Below are 18,030 nucleotides of genomic sequence, written 5' to 3' on the forward strand. Positions count from 1 at the left end.
ACTCATCACCTGCCATTTCACCACCCATAGTGATTTGGAAAAGATGGCCTTACCAGCACATCCGAGAACAGAAGCATCAAGTACCCCCTTTGGAATATGTAAAAAAAAAAAGTATTTGTTTTCTCAATAACTCAAATATTACTTTGAGCATTTATTCCATGTAATAGTAACAGAATAAATGATCACTTCAGTATTTTCAATGTTACTCCAGACCTCACCCTCTATGATTCTTCTTCTCAGGGTGAATAAAATTAAGGGTGTGTATTCAGTGCTCACTGATGTCTCCTGAAAGCTGGCACATACTGATACTGCATGACTCCTGGGTTTTTCTTCCACTGCCTTGCCCTCTTCCACAAAGGGTACAGTCCCATCTCATCTCTGCTGGCACAGGACAAATCCGATATTGCTTCTGTGGCCTCTTGTCACTTCTGAAAGACTCCTGGGTGCTTGTGTCTGAGATGACAACTAGATGTACCCTGTCCAGCCACTGGGCAAGGGACTGCTCTTCCAGCCCATTCCACAGAAAGTGGTTTTGGGCTCACTCTCAATGCCCCTGGCACCAGTCAAAGCCAGTTCTCTTCTACTATTGCTGCATGTTGGCAAAAGACACCTCTGTTGAGCTACTCTCTACCAGGGATTTGTGAAAGAATTAGGACAAAAGGTATCTCTTCACATTCATTTCCTTAAATACACATTCTAGATCGAAGTCCCTTCCCAGATATTTCCAGTACTATTGGGTTCTATTATTTCCTCTGATGACACTTCCAGCCCAGTCATAAAATCTTTAATAAGTCTAGGATAGAAAATCCAACCCATAAATCAGGAAATTTTTTTTTTTTTTATAAAATCTAGTGTTTGCTTTTAAATAACTTTGACGTTTAAAATGTAAATATACTCTAGGAGATCAAAAAAATCTTTTTTTTCAAATTATTATGAGTTTTAGAAATTTTGAAACACTATTTTAAAATAAAAAGATGATTTTTAGCACCCCTTTATGCTCTGGTGTTCTGCTAAGGCCACACTTCCCAGATAGCCCTAGATGGTTGGATTGGCATGTGAAAGGTTGGTTAGAATTAAAGAAGTGAAAAAAAAATGGGGAAGAATTATTGGAATAAGTTATCACATTAGTTTAAATCAAGCAATTCCCCTGCTACAGGGTTGATTCTGGGACAAGAGCAAAGGTAGCCTAGTATTCGAATCTTTTCAAATCCCTACATAAAAATAGGAAGAGGAAATAGCAGAATGAAAAGACTCGTGTACCATTCTTAAAACTAAACCAGGTGAAAAGGTATCATTATGAGCTCAAAAATACAAGTCACTGTAAAAAAAAAATACTTGCATGTTATCAGCATCTGTACAGGAGAAAGCAGAGGGTAGCACCAAGGTATCTGATGGGGCTGAGAAAGAAAAGCTCCAAAATAATCGATAGGTCCTCACTAGGGATCATGGTGAGACAGCCTCAAAACAGCAGCTGAAATGGACAGAGGTGGTGCCCAGTCCAGAAGGTGAGTGCAAGGCATCATTGCAAGATCTGCAAGGGGCTAGAGGACCCATCTATAAACTCCACAGAAGCTGAAAACATCCAGAACTTCTTCTAGGATAAGACCCCCCATTGAGGAGAAAAAGCTCAAGGTAGAATCAAAATTTAGTTAAAAAGTGATATTAGAAAGTGAAAATCCATATAAAAGAGAGGAAGCGATACAGCCAGGAAATCTTAAGAATCAAGTCACCATGCAGTTCTTCACCACACGAACAGAGGAGGATGGTCTGTGAAGGTAGGAAACAACAACAACAACAAAAAGCCCTGAGCCACACTTTTCTTCTAAAAGTTTAGGAAAACCAATTCAAATAAAATTAAAGAATAGAAAAGTATCAGCAAAGGGAATTACAGCTATTACTTTGTAATAAACTTTTATAAACTGTAAGAATACTGAATCATCATGTGTATACCTAAAACTAATATAATTCTGTAAATCAAGTATACCTCAATAAAAAGACTGATATGGAGCGAATTGTTTCCCCTCAAATTTCATATGTGGAAGTACCCCCCACCCCGCCCAGTACCTCAGCAAGTGACCTCATTTGGAGAAAGGATCTTTAGAGAGGTAATCAACTTAAAATGAGGTTATTAGGGTGGACACTAACCCAGTATGACCGATGTCCTAATAAAAAGAGGAAATTTAGAGACAGACACACACACATGGGAAATGCCATGTGAAGATTTAGAGTTATGATACCACAAGTGGTAGTTTTTGTAATGTTATTCTAAGATTTCTGTGCATATAATGTGGGATAAAGTTAATGAATAATTATGGGATTATTTTAATTCTTTCATCCATTATGTCCTTTAGGGCAAGAATTCTCAGAATGGAAAAAAAAAAAGGAAATATAAATTTAACACAAAGGGTTAAATTTTAAAAGTTAGGCTTAAATTTAAATTGCAAGTATGACTACTAAATTGGAAGATACAATGTGGGAAAAAATGACAATCTTGGAAGCCAGAGGAATCTCTAGAGCATAGCTTGTAGTTTGAGTTCCCAGTACCTATGAAAAGAAACCAGCACTCCTTGAAGAAATGCTGAATCCAGGCTGGGGCAGAAAATTTATGTGATGACCCTGGAATATCCTAGTCTCACCAAATACTGAGGAGGCTATCAAAGTCAAATAGGGTCATATCAGCCAACTGGGGGGCCGCCAAACAAATCAAGCAACAACAATAACAGACCAAAGGTGCCAGCTCAAAGAATCTCCCACTAACTTGAAAATGTAAGCTTGAAAAAGAATGAAAATTTCCATTGTTTGAAACTCATTTATTCATTTGAATTGATAAATTGAAAATTATGTCAGAAAAAGAAAACAGCTAATTGATCAACTTTGGAGGATGACAGGGCATCAATTCATTTATTTTGAAAACTTGTAAATGTGAGAAAATTACAGCTACTTAGTCTATTTTTCCTGTACTAACTGTGCCACTGCATAACCAAATACTACACGATGAAGTGCCTCTTTATCTCTTTATAAAAAGCATTTAAACTATTAAATGAGAAAGGAGTGATTGACTTAGTGTCACCATTTTTGCAAACACCCAACAATTTTTGGGATGTACTAGGCATTGAATATCAACCATATTTCTAACAAAGAAAGTTAGACATCATGTACCTTCTACTGCAGAAACACACCTCGGTCTATAATCTTAAAATAGGGATCAAACAAGAATCTGATCCAGCCAACTATATGCAATCAAAACCCCAGACTGTTGGAACATCAACAGATACATTATAAGAAAATTAAAGTAGTGAAGAGGGTACTTATAAAAAGAATTTTAAAATATACCACAGCTTCAAAAAATGGGAAACACTATAGTTTCTAGGAATGTACTTTTAATGATAAAATTGCAAAGAAATTTAAGAAATTGGTTACCATAAAAGTCAAGATAATGATTGCTTTTGGGGAAAGAAGGAATTTAAAATTTGAATGTGACACATGAGGAGTTTCAAGGGTGGGTGACAAAATTATATTTCTTGACTTGGGCATAAATAAATTATGTGGAGATTAGCCTTATAATAACCCATTAAGGAGTACATTTGTTTATGGTGATTTATCCATATCCATATATGAGTTTTATTTTATAACAAAAATGATGAAATATAAATATTTTTAGGCTCCACAAATTTTATATTGAAAATTTGTACTGTATACCCAATTTTGTTGGGCAGGTTATCTCCATTATTGCCATGACTCTGTTATTTGAAATCATTAACTATGGGAATTAGAAAGAAAGAGAAGAGATTAAGAAAAGAACATAGCATAGCAAGGGAGTGGGTATAGCTCATTGGTAGAGTGCATGCTTAGCACTCACAAGGTCCTGAGTTCAATCCACAGTATCTCTATTTTTAAAAAAAGAATAAAAATAAGTGCTCATAAAAAATAATATAAAGTCATAAGACAAGAAAAGAGCATAGCAAGTATAATTTACTAAGCACAAGTGCCAAGTTGACCCTTCACATTAGGGAGTAACAGGAACCCACTATGTGAGTGAGCAGGTGGACTGACCAGAGAGGATTTCTTTGATAATTTATGAAGGATAGTAGACATGGAGAAACATCTCATTTTTCTTAACTATTTAAAGCTATTGAAAGTTATCAAAATTTCCTAAATAAAGCTATCAAGTTACACTATATGTCTTTAGGGCCAAAACTAGTCTGGGAGGTGAGAGTAGACACATAGTGAAGCTTCCAGATAGCAATCAAATTCAATATATACAGAACCCTCGGGTGTACTGCAACACAGATAACTCTAATACACCTTAATGAGCTTTCCCAAATAGGGTGACAGCTTCCCTTTCACTCAGTAAAGTAACTAATGAATCTAACTCTCTTATAGTTCATTAGGATCTCAAAAAGTTTTCTTTCTGCTCAACATCCAGATTCCCTGAGTCCTACAGTACATCTGTTTTCTTTATCAGTTCATGGTATCTGAGAAAAGTTACTCTAACCCTTAGGTCTTCTTTGGGAGAAAAGGGAAAAGGAAGAACAAGTGAGCGAATCACATATATTCACAGCAAAATTGCTCTAACTAAATAAATACACAAGGGGATATATGAATAAATGAAAATCATACTTGGGGAAAGATGTTATTTATATAATTTAATCATGTAATTAGCATTTATCTCAAACAAGGAACTGCAGAAGAGCTGACCAAGCTTGGATTTCTGTGGCTTGAATGCATGCTTCGGAGGTACCAGGTACCACAAGGACTAAATCTGACTCTAGAGGGACTCTGTGCATATGAGGAGAGATCCTTTGGTAAGAGGCAGGTTTCTCTTTCCTAAGCAATTCTGCGACAGCAGTCAGCAGAAACAAACCCTGCAGCACACGACCCAGGAATGCCTTCTCGTGAAAGGAGATTTTTTTTTTTCTTTTAATGTTCGGAGTTTACATACAGTTCATTACTGGTTGGGTAGTAGAGTACACTTGGATATAATGGATAGGGAAGTGAAGCATGGAATATGAGTGCAGTCACCATACATTTCTGAACTTTGGGAGAAGTCAGCAACTTCTCAAATATCTCAACTCTGACTCTGAAAGAATAGCTTTATGGGCTGATTCCCCTAAGAATGTGTAGTACCCTGATCAGTTTAGGGTCACAGGTCACAAATTTCTGACAACTGGCAAAGGCCAAGTAGCATTCTAGTGCAGTAAAAACAAAGAATTCTCCACCTTTCTACCTTCACTCAAGTGCTGGTGGTTTTAGACTAAAGTGTGTGTGTGTGTCTGTCTGTGTGTTTACAAAACTACAACTAGAGTTCTGGGAACACAATTGTACATTAAACTTCAGATAGTTAGCCTGAGGGCTCCAACTATGTGTTTCCCTCATTTGGAAAGCATGAGCTCCATGCTGGAATATTCTTGCACATCTTTTTAACTCATTCAATTCTTTCAAAGTAAAGCTAAAGAAAAAATTGATGTCAAATTAATACAAATTCTGAGACCCTGAACTTACACACTCATTCTAGTTAGAAGACAACTCAGCTTCTACAATATCTAAACCCTACCTTAGAATTGCAAACCCTCTTGTTGAATTTGGTCAAAATGAAAAAGTGGGGAGGATGGATTTTGGAATAAAAATTAACAATGGTTTTGGGTTTTAGACTTTTAATTTAAAAGCAATAAAATTTGACCTAAAATTGTTTTTCTTTCTGACTTTGTTTCTGGATTTAATTCTTTTCAAGAGAAATTAAACCTTTAATGTTCCATTTATCTTTGAAATTTGATCATAGAAAAAGGTTTTATTAAAATTATGGGCATCTCAATGTGGTTGACATTTTGCTATTGAGGTGACTAGTATTTTAATAATAGAAATCCCTTACAATTTCATTTCATCTCATTACAGAATCTCTAATAGATTATATTAGACAAGGTGGCTGAACAAAATTTGTGAGAGGAAACAGAATGATAAATGAGTTTTCAGCCTTGTGAACAGAATGACCCTGAAAGAAACTTACTAAAGACAAATCTGACCCATTTTGGAGATTTCTGACAGTATAAGTTTTATCCCCTCTGCTGATGAATGGTCTCAGGAAGAGACCCAAAGGAGCAGTCATTGGTACTTGGAGAAATGCCTCAAGAGGTTCTAAAGACTTACCATCTTGATGACTGGTAACTGTACCTTCCCTATTGGTCAGTCATTGACTTGTGGTTAAATCCAGTAGGTTAAGAGTGGGGAAAAAGCTAGTGATATGACTCTTGCCTCCCTCTTTCCCTTTAACCAAGGAAATGACGTGGCTCGGGAATTAGAGGATAAGGTAAGTTGACGCCCAGTGTCTACTGCTCACTCCTAACGTGCCTTCCTCTGATGCAGAGGTTGTGAAATGCCGCCTTCCCTAGATACCTTTATCTTCATCAACAATAGTGTTAATATTTTACTCTTTTCACTGCTGATTCTTGTAATACCCAATTGCTTCATAACCTGAAAGAGATGAGTACTGTTTTCTGGACTTCATCACAACCCATTACATTAAAAAAGGGAAAACACACCAATTTAAGAGAATTAGGAAAATATAGGAAAGCAGATTGTGTTCTTTTTATTTTGAGTTATTTGACTTTTCCTCACTAATGAAAAGAGGTCTTAACATTTTACAGACAGTAATCTTTTGTCTGGCAAATACTAACTCACATTTCATCAAACTGGTATTCCCACTACTCCCATCCATCCTTCATATCATTGCAAATGATCTTTCTAAAATTTAAATTTAATTATATTAATCCTCTGCTTGAAACCTTTCATTTCAGGCAAGACAAAGTTGAAATTCCTTGTTCAAATAAGGTTCTCATCTGTCTGGCCGCTGCCTACCATTTCAAACTTACGTCTCACTTCAGTTCCCCTGGTTACTCTGTCATCACCCTTGTGCTGCTTAAACCCACTCTCTACACAATGCACCAGCAGTAGGAATACACTCATGTCCATGTCCTGCTCAACACCCTGTAAAATCCCCTCCTGACCTAGCACATACAATGCAAGCTCATTAAAACAGCCTTCAAGGTGACCCATGACCTGACTATAGCCTTGCTCCGCAGCCCCGTTTTTCTGTCATGATTGATGTCACACTTCATGCTTAAACAATGTAAAACCGTGTATAGAGTCCCCAGAGATACAATATAATTCCTAACCTCTGAGTCTTTGCTCATACAGGATTTTGTTTTTGAAATGTCATCCCTTTCATGTTTATGGCTCTCTCCCAATTTTTAAGTCGTAACCCACATGTCCCTCCCTCCCTCCCAAACTCTAAGAGAAGTGAGATGGCGCTTACTGCGTGCTGCTGGGATATCCTGTGCAGACTTCTATAATAGCCCTTTCTACATCGTTTATAATTATCCGATTGTATGTATTTCCCCCACTGGATTTAAGCTCCTTGAGAACAATGACTTACTTAATCATATGATTTCTTCTCTAATGCTTGAAGAACAGAAGAACCAACAGTTACATGTTGGATTGAACACTGAAGAATGAAGTAATATATTTTATGGTTAGTCGTTACAGGGAATTGCTGAAAAATCCTTGACTGCATCTTGCAGTTTCACAGACCCTTAGAGTGTACATTGAGGTAGCATTTTTGGATGACAATATCTTTCATATTTAACATACAACACTACCTTTTCCCAGAAATTCCACTATTAGAAAAATATTCTAAAAATACTGTAATAATGTTATACTATTATTTTATAATGACATAAATATTTATATTATACCCACAAAATATCCTATAGATACTTAGATTATGCCACAGAAGATAGTTCTTTGCAATGGCTGTGATGGCAAGTAAACTGTAAGCCATGGTGATTAATTTTGCATGTCAACACGGTACACAGGTTTTAGTCAAACATCAATCTAGATGTTGCTGTGAAGGTATTTTCTTTAGGTATTTCTCCAAGAGACAGAGAGAGAGATGGAGATATAGATCAATACAGATATATAGGTATACAAATACAGTCACACCTGTCGGTTCTGATTATCTGCAGAAAGCTGACTAACACAACTACCTGAAGGAAAATGAACAAGGAACTATTTAGGTAAATGGTAATAATTTCCCACCCAAACCTTTTACCACTACTGTAGTGTTATCAAAAACTAGTAAGGCAGATCTTTCTGTGTTAAGATAGAAAACAAGTCATGAAAAACTTTCTGATGTGTACGTAGTACCATTGCCATTTAAAAAAATCCATTCATGTAGATGTGCAGATATAGAGTAACTACCAAGTTGATAACAATGGTAATCTGAATAAGTGGATTGTAATTGTTATTGTCTGTTTTCTTAACAGTATATTTTGAATTATTTTCAGAGGCCCCACTATAGTTATTGTAAAATAATAACAAAGTCACTTTTTGGAAGTACAAATTACTTCATACCTGTTCTCATACATCTCTTCCTTGTCAATTTTTTTTTTTTTTTTTTTACTGGCAATACAGCCCCCTTTCCTCTCTTCATTTGTCTTGACAGCACATAACCAGATTCCAGGGTTTCAGATCATGACTCACCTTTTCTCAGAGCCTTTTCTGACACATCCTTTCTGAGTAGAATTGCTTACTACTTTCTCTGAGTTACCACTGAGCCCTGAACAAAATATACCAAATCCCAAGTAATATACTACTGAGCTACTTCTGTCTTCTAGATTGCTCTTGAATACCATCTGCCAAATTTACCAAATGTGTATCTCTGTCACGTCGCTCCATACAACCTCACAGTTAAATGATTAAATGTGTGCTTGACACCTCCACATGGATATCAAAGAGGTGTCTCAATTCTCACACGCCCTAAACCAAATTGCTGGTAACAGGTAATCACTCTCTGCCAACAGATGGCACAGACTGAGAATATTAAGTGGTCTATATCTCTAACTGAAGATTGAAGCTGTATCCAAGGTGAAATAAATGCTAAGAAAGAAAAGTGTTTTTAATCTACTGTACTCAAATTACTATGTTGGTTGGAGACTGGAATTAAATCACTGCTGTGATAATTCAAATACAACAACCATGCAAACACTAAGCAAACCCCCATTGGAGCAGCTCTTTGTAAATGCTGTCCAGTAATTTCAGTAAGCTATAGATCCTCTGCTGTGTTAATGCAAACATAACAGATGGTTATGCAAATGAAGTGCACGCACTAAATCTTAGTAGTGAATGTAATTAATTATGAACTTATGAGTTGGAATAATTTCAAGATGCTTTCCATCTAAAGATAGTTTGAAAGGAAAGCTTGAGCATTCTAGTAAAATCAAAAGTGGTTGTAGGCTAATGGGCATTTTGAAGACTTAGCAAAATTTCTTAAGGCATTTTATTTATTATAGCTTTAATTAAGTTTAAAATGCTGACATATTTTCCTGATTCTAAACAATATTCAAATCCCGGAAGGATAGGCAAATACGTCAAACATTCTCACAGTGCTATAGGATAATCCCTAATTGTTTACTCTAGAATTTGTTCATGATCATCAGACAGCCATCAAAACTTAGTTCAAATTCCCTATAGCATTCAATTATTGGGAGCTATAAAAATGAGAATTACTGATTAGCACACTAACTTGGGTTTCCATAGCGACAGAATTTTTAAATCCTTGTCTCTATTTTTATGCATTTGTTTTTTGTTTCTTTATTTGAAGCAGAATGAAGTTTCAAAGGCTACTAAGGATTCATAGCATAGCTGAGATCAACATATCATTCATACCAATGCCACTGTGAGAGTGATTCATAGGGGTCCCTAAGCCTCCCTGAGTCTGTTTTTACATCTCTAAAATGAGGAAGAAAGTTGGATAACTGTGTAAGAGAGATTATGCTTTAAATGCTTTAAAATGTATTATTTATGTGGCTAGTATCCTTTAAGTGTGGGGTTATATAAAAGATTTTATAAACTGATTTTTCTTGTTATTTGCATATTATTTGATCTGGATTAACATCCAAGGAAACAACGTGTCTTCACTTTCAAGATATAGCCAAACTAAAATATTAGATTATTATCATATTAAAAGGGAAAAAATAAACTGTGGCAGTGCAAAAATATTAACAACTAGCAAGTATCATAAACTAAAACAAGTAGGATGATATGCCATTTTAAAAGGTAAACAATGAATTTTCCATATATGAGACATCAAAGTCAGAATTCCCATGTACTATAGACATAAAAATTTTATTTGAGCACTTTTAAAATGAAATATAAACAATTTTATTTTTCCATCTTAAGAAAAAAGTACAAAATACATCTTACTAGCGTTAAATCTGTCATTTTAAAAAATTCACTGATATTAAATGTTGATGTGTACATTATTTTGCCTTTCCCTATGGTACATAGCAAAAAAGCAAGATGACAAAAAAAAAAGAAGACAAATGAACTTTAATATAAAACAGAAACAGTCTCACAGACATAGAATACAAACTTGTGGTTGCCAGAGGGGTGGAGGCTAGAAGTTTGAGATTTGTAGATACTGACAGGTATATATAGAATAGATAAAAAAGTTTATATTGTGTAGCACAGGGAAATATATTCAAGATCTTGTAGTAGCTCATGGTGAAAAAGAATATGCAAATGAATATATGTATATTTATGTATGACTGAAAAATTATGCTGTACCCCAGAAATTGACACAACATTGTAAACTGACTATAACTCAATTGAAAAAAAAAAAAAAAGGCAAGATGATGATACTGTCTCTGGGGTTAGAAAACATGTTCTTTTTTCTTAATATTAAATTCAAGCCTACTTCTACTTAAAATCATTGAGTAAAGTGACTTTAAAAAAAAAGAGAGAGTAAAGTTAAGGAAAGAACAAATTAAGTACTAAGAGCAAAAATAACATACAGAAGAAAGATAAAAGGAAAATGCAGTGAGGAAATGACTGAAGATGGAGCTATAAGGTGCAAAGAGGAAGCAGTCATGAGGCTGAGAAGCAACAAAAGGTGGAAGAAAGCAGAGAGAAAAGAAGATTAAATAAATCAGATTAAAAAAGTCTTTCAAATGTATCAAATGTGATTTCTCCAACAGTTTATTATAGTTTTAAAGTGTTACAGAGTTGCTGTATATGACTGTGAATTCCTAAATATTGTTTGATGGAAGTTTAGGTCTACTGGTCAATAGATTTGCAAAAAAAGAGAAGTTCGTATCTGCTAATAATGTGTGTTTTTAGTTTTTGGCTCATTTCTGGGAGAAATTCTTAAGTGAAAATTTTGCTCAAGGGCAGATTTTTGCTATTCTTATTAAAATTAACTGGAAGCATTGACAGAAATGTTAAGACTTCGTATTGTAGCTTAAGTTACAACATTACTGTAGAATGATGCAAATTCATAATCCGTGTACTAAGGTAAATCATGAACTATTCTGCACAGATCCTAAAGTAAATAAGTTATTTTGCCTTAGGAAAAAATATCTGAGCACATGAGGTAACCATTGACTTCTTCCAAGCTGTTTTAAGGAGAAATTATGTGGCTTTCAAATGTGTAGTGTAAGCATTTGGTAACTAGTCCCAGTGCATGAATGATCATCGAAGTTTAGCCTTTGTCTTCCCAAAATTGCAATACCTTCTATGGAGTCTAATGGAAATATATATTCAGAGATACAGAGCTGTCAATTTTATCCATTTTAGCCTCTAGAAAAAGTTAAGTAAGTTATTTTGAAATTATTATTGTTCTTTTCCTATAGAAGAGGCTGTAATTAGAACATGATAAATACTGATGATCATGTAGGAAAATTTGCAGTTCTGAATCAGATACTGACAATTGCCTAAGATATTATTAACATATTATAAAATATATTATATATTTCATATGTGATTTATATATTATTATAATTTTATTTGATACTGAATGCGTAAGTATCTATAAAGTGCTTAGAAGTATGTGTAGCATATGTATGTGTGTGTAGCATATGTATAGTAAGTCCTATATAGTTATCCCCTACCGAGTAGTCCACTTCCGTTTCATACTCAACACACCTAAAGGAGAATTCACAAATTTCTCTATATATGTAATTCCTCATTTTTTTAAAATGCATCCCATTCTTCCACTTCTCCAAATCAAAGTCCCAAATTCATTTTACACTTTTCTCTCTCCTGCTTGTATCTATTCAGACAGTAAATCTTTATATCTTTACTTTGCCTTGATTCATGTTGTCTTTATAGCTTTCTCTAATAGAATACTTCAGTTGGGCTACAATGACTCCACTTTTCTATTTCTCCATATTATATGTTACTGCTATATTATTCTTCTGAAAATATTTTCCATATTGCTACTTGCCTGTTGAATAACTCAAAATGGATTACTGTGATCTACTGAATTAATTCCAACCATTTCTTCCTGAAATCATTAGTCTTCCGTAGTTAAACATAGATGCTCATTTATTTTCCTCTCCCATTTCCCCATATAGACCACCTCAGATTCACCATACAGGTATTCTGAAAATTTTGATAGCACGTTATTATTCATAGAATATCTTATTTTCATTAATCTTGTTATCACTTAGATTTATGCTAGACAAAAATATACCATGTTCTAAATTTAAGCTGCTCAAAGACTATATAATATTATCATGGTTAAATATCTCCACATGCATGACATTATATTTACTGACAATATAAACAATATCTTGTTTTCCTGAACCCTAGTGTAAGAATCTAAGGTCTAAAAAAGCGGTGAAGTGTTATTTTGAGATTCTCACAGTCAAAATTTAAAGTGGGAAGGGCCCTGAGGAGAGGTATGGTAGAATTCTTACTGTTTTATGAGAGCCAGACATTCATTATTAGGATTGGGAGAAAGAACTAGGACATTTCACAGTCTGTAAAATGAACATAATAACAGTTCTTTAAAATGATAATGACTTAGCTAAATTGATATTGAAATGTGTCAAGATTTTTACTTTTCCAGTAAAAAATGGTGGTCAAATTTTAAAAATTAAAATAGAAAAAGAACCAAAGTGTTTTAGGGAGAATTAGAGAGGAGCTGCCTATGATCCGCATTTGGAGCAACAAGGAGACTAGTAAATAATGTGATTCAGTACCAGGACAGTACCCTGCAGATTCCTCCCTGTACATAAGGAAGCCCCTCCTTCCTCTCAAAGTCTACCTTAATATAACTTCTTTTAATCAATCAAATTAAGATGTAATGTACTGTGTTTATTTTATTTCCTGTGAAAAAAAATAAACCATTAGATTAACTCCCTGAATGATTTATACTTGAACTGCAAAATGTAACACTGAAGTATTATGGCTTTCACAAACATTTTTTTATGTTATATGCTACTAATAATAAGAAATCTATGGTATAATTAGCTTGAAAATGCCTATGATAAATATTATGAATATTCTGACTATCTCATTTGCATTCAAAATTGCTTTGCTTGTCAGTTATTGAGGAATATCAGAATGCTCCTAAATACTAACTTTACACATAGGTTTGTTGATGGAGTCAATTACATGAAACTTAAAGGTATATTTGCTTTCTGTTAAAAAATGAATTATAAACTTAAAAAATTATCCTGGCTATAAAAGTATAGAACATACGACACTCACACACACATGGACTTCTTAAAGCTGAGTCATTCATTTAGGTTTTTTACAAGTTAGGGTGTGTGTAACAAATTGGACAGAAATAGAGTCCATTGAGTTTTAAATGCCCTCATTTCTGGAAATTATGTATGCCTCTCATTTTATTCTCTGGCAATATTTATACATGTTAGGGAAGGACTAGTTAAAGACTTTGATGTTTAGACTATTGATATATTTCTTAAACTCAAGTTACTCTTCCCATTTTCCTAGATATCATTTTCTTCATTTTAGAACTATTTTATTTACCAACATAAGATGTAGATGTTAACTTTATAGATTTTTCTACAGCATCTCCTTCTACATTTCTCCCCATGATTTTTATTCCTGTATTAGTCACCTCAGGTTGCCATAATAATAAAACACATATTGGGTGGGTTAAATAGCAGAAATTAATTTTCTCACAGGCTTGGAGGCTGGAAATCCATGACTAAGGTGCCAGCAGGGTTGCTTTCTGGGGTGACCTGTCTTCCTGGCTTGTGGATGGCCACCTTCTCACTGTGGTTTCACATAACATTTCCTCTGTGCTCATACAGAGAGAGGTCGATCTTTGGTGTCTCATCCTTTTCTTATAAGTGCACCAGTCCTATCAGGCTAGAGCCCCAACCTTATGATTTAATTTAATCTTATTTACCTCATTACCTATCTCAAAGTATAGTCACAATGGGAGTTGGTGTTTCATCATTTGAAATTTGGGGGGTGGACACTATCCAGTCCATAAAAACCACTGGTGACAATTTCTTTTTGCATTTTCTTGACTCTTTAAGTTTCATGGAACTTCAATCTAATGTTTTGGATTAAAAATTGTATCAAAGCATATATAAAATAATATTGTCCTAAGTTCAATAAGTATCTGGAGTGTATCTACTTCCAAGGGCAAAAGATAAAACTGATAAAGTCACTCTATGCTTCACAACTTCAATAAATGTTATGAAATCGGTGATATCAACCTTTCCATTAAGGTTTCATAAAATATAGAAATGATGATTCTTCTTCATCAAATTATATCTTAAAATTCTGAAAGAACTCTGACACTGTATTTCCTGTTCCTTAAAGAAAAACACTCCAAACAACATACAGTGCATATAAAATATACTGACACAATGAAGAGAAAATATTTCTTCTCAGATTTGTATTTGACAGTCATCAAGAAACTGAGAAAATGAAATTTTCTATTTTAACTTGTCATGTGAAGCATTTCAGATCCTTTAATCAAAATGTGATGTATATAAGCATATATATACAAAATATGTGTACATATATACACACATAAAAACTAATTATATGGCCCTGGAAAAGGTTTTAAATTTGCTGCAAGTAAATTTTCTTATTTACAAAAAATACTTTGTATCACATTTACATTTTACAGTAATTTATTTGATCTTAGTTTGGTCATCTTGACGTTTTTGAAGGCTTACAAATTATTTCCATAGGTTACAACTTTTCAGCTTTTATCTCCAGTACTTTTGAAGTTATAGAGTCTATTTTATACAACCAATTGTTAAGTCACAGTATTCCAAGGTATTCTTTATAATGTATATCTCTGTACTTCAGAGTCGGGAATAAATAGGATCTTTTGAATATGCCTCATTAAATATGAGGAACTCAGCAAAGGTAGCTCTCCTCATACCAGTTCACTTATCCTCCCACACACATCTTGATCTATTTTAAAAATTCATCCAAGAATGATTTTGTCAGCTTGTTTATTATTAATCTGATTAAATTTAGTACTTCATTATTTTTATACCAAATATGAACAACATTTATGCTGTTTGGCATCTAATATCTGCAGAATTATATCAGCATGTATGTATGCATTTCTGTACATATATTACATATATAATAGATATATCTGTATATACTTTTAGCCCTTACAAGATTTCCATGAATTATGTGTTACTACTATTCTCATTTTATGTTTGAGGAAATCTGAATTCAGAAATTTAAAATAATGTTTTCCAGTGCTACCTAAGTAAAAACAGTAAAAGAGGCAATGAAATTATGTCAGTTATGTCAATCTGGCTCCAGAGCCATGGTGTACAATTCTCAAAAACCATCTCACATCCTTGCTTGCCTACTTTCTTCCTTGAATTGATGCAGCAGCCAGCCATATGCAGGAGTGACTTGACAGCACCCTGCCACAGCTGCACAGGGCACTTCTTACTTTCTGATCCAGATTCTCTGCTGCTCCTCTTAGGAAGCCTGTGGGAATCCATTCAGACAATCTAATGAATGTGCAAAGTAAGTAACATGAATGCTGATGGACTCAGATTATTTGAAAGTATATATTTCAGGATCTAGGACAAGCACTAGAATTTTTTTTTAAAATAAATGTAATCAATGTGAAAACAGGTGAGATCAAATCAAATCAAATGATCAGTTAAAATCAGAGATGGCAGAAAGAGAGAGATTCAAGAAAAAAGAATAAATGCAACAAATAGAAAACAGTTACAAACAAGATTTTAGAATGAGAGGAATGAGCAGAGATAAAGAGGTGCATTATATAAAGATAATGCAGCAAATATCCAAAAAAGACATAGCAGTCCTAGCAGTGTATGCACCTAACAACAGATTATCCAAATACAGAAAGAAAATCAGATAGAAATGAAAAGAAAAAAAATTTTTTACTTTTATTTTCAGAGTTCAATAGCCCTCTTTAAGTAATTGACAAATAAATCAGACAAAATGTATTTGGATGACATGAACATCATTATAAGTCAACTTAACCTAATTGGCACTTATGAACATGTTTGTTATCCAACAACAGCAGAATACATGTTCTTTTCACACTCACATAGAACATTCACCAAAACAGACTACACTTGAGTCCATAAAACACATCCTAATAAATTTAAAGGAATAAAAATCATATAAATTATGTTCTCAAACCATAATGAAATCAAAGTAAAATTTAATAAAAGAAAGAAGAATTCCAAGATACTTTGATCTCAAGGAGGTGGATCATACCTCCCCACTCCTTAAGAGGAGGATGCACTCATAGTCACTTCCAAAAAACAAAGAACATGAAGAATGGTAAACGTGACTTTTTACTAGGTAGACCTGAGAAACACAACCTCAGCCAGGTCATCAAAGTTAACATCAACAATGATGAGTCATGTCGATGAGAAACTCACAACCTAGAGGAGCCTGAGAAGACCTGGCTACTAAATGTCAGTGATATATCCTAGACGGGAGTCTAGAACAGAAGAACATTAGGTAGAAACTAAGGAAATTTGAATAAAGTATGGAGTACAGATAATAATATCACACCAATGTTGATTCATTACTTGTGAGAAGTGTAGCATACTAATATACAATGTTAAAAGTAGGGGGAAAGAACTACAGCATATATGGAAACTCTCTGCACTATTGCCAACATTGTCCTATAAGTAACTATTCTAACACAGTTTATTTAAAAAGAGTCAGATGAGTGACATCAAGAACTGAAGTGTTACCTACCCATAGAACCTACTATAGAGGTGTTGCTTAGTAAGTTAAGTCTTCTATCTGTTTTTAGTTGTTTCAAAATTACCTATGTAATTATGTTTTATTCTATGTTTATTATGCCAGTGTATCAATAATTTAGTCCATCAAGACATTATAGGCAGAAGTAGAATTACTACAAGTAGTTTGGTGCTTACAGAGTCATTGGAAAGGGTAGGGGATAAGCCTCTGCACCTTGAGTTTCAAGTCACATCACTGCAACTGCAATCTGGTGGTCAGGATACTGCTGTCATCCTGTGACATCACTGCTGCCACCCCAGCTGCCTGTTACCCAGACAGTGGGTAATTACGCAGTGGACTGTGGGGTCCGTTGTGGCTCAAACCCTTATGCTTATCAAGCTAGCTTCTCATCCACACCACTGCAAAAAGCTGATACATCTCACTGCTGCCTTCAGAGTCAAACCTGAGTAAAACCCATTTCCTGTACATAATTTACATAGAGATCATTAGTGATCAATTTATATTTAAAAAATTCATTTTAGCATTGTTATGTTTTATTTTTTAAAAAGCTTTACTTTTTAGATGAGTTTTAGGTTCACAACAAAACTAAGTGGAAATTATATAGAATTCCAGCATACCCCCATACCCACACATGCACACTCTCCTCCTAGTATAAATATCCCACATCAGAGTGGTAAAATTGATGAACTTATGTTGATGCATCATTTCATTATAACCCAAATCCATAGTTTACATTTGGGTTCCCTCATAGTAAACTCTATGGGCTTTCTGAATGTGTAACAATGTGTATCCGTGATTATAAGACTAGTTTTACTGCCCTAAAAATCCACAGTGCTCTATCTAGTCATCCTTCCCTCTTCCTGATTTTAGGTTCTTTAATTATGTAAAGAAAAAAGAATTAACACCAATTCTTCTCAAATTCTTGCAAAAGAATATTTCCAAACTCATTTCACAAGGCCAGCATCATTGTTATACAAGAGAAGG

This window comes from Camelus ferus, chromosome 2 (genome assembly GCF_009834535.1).
Source record: "Camelus ferus isolate YT-003-E chromosome 2, BCGSAC_Cfer_1.0, whole genome shotgun sequence".
Taxonomy (NCBI): Eukaryota; Metazoa; Chordata; class Mammalia; order Artiodactyla; family Camelidae; genus Camelus; species Camelus ferus.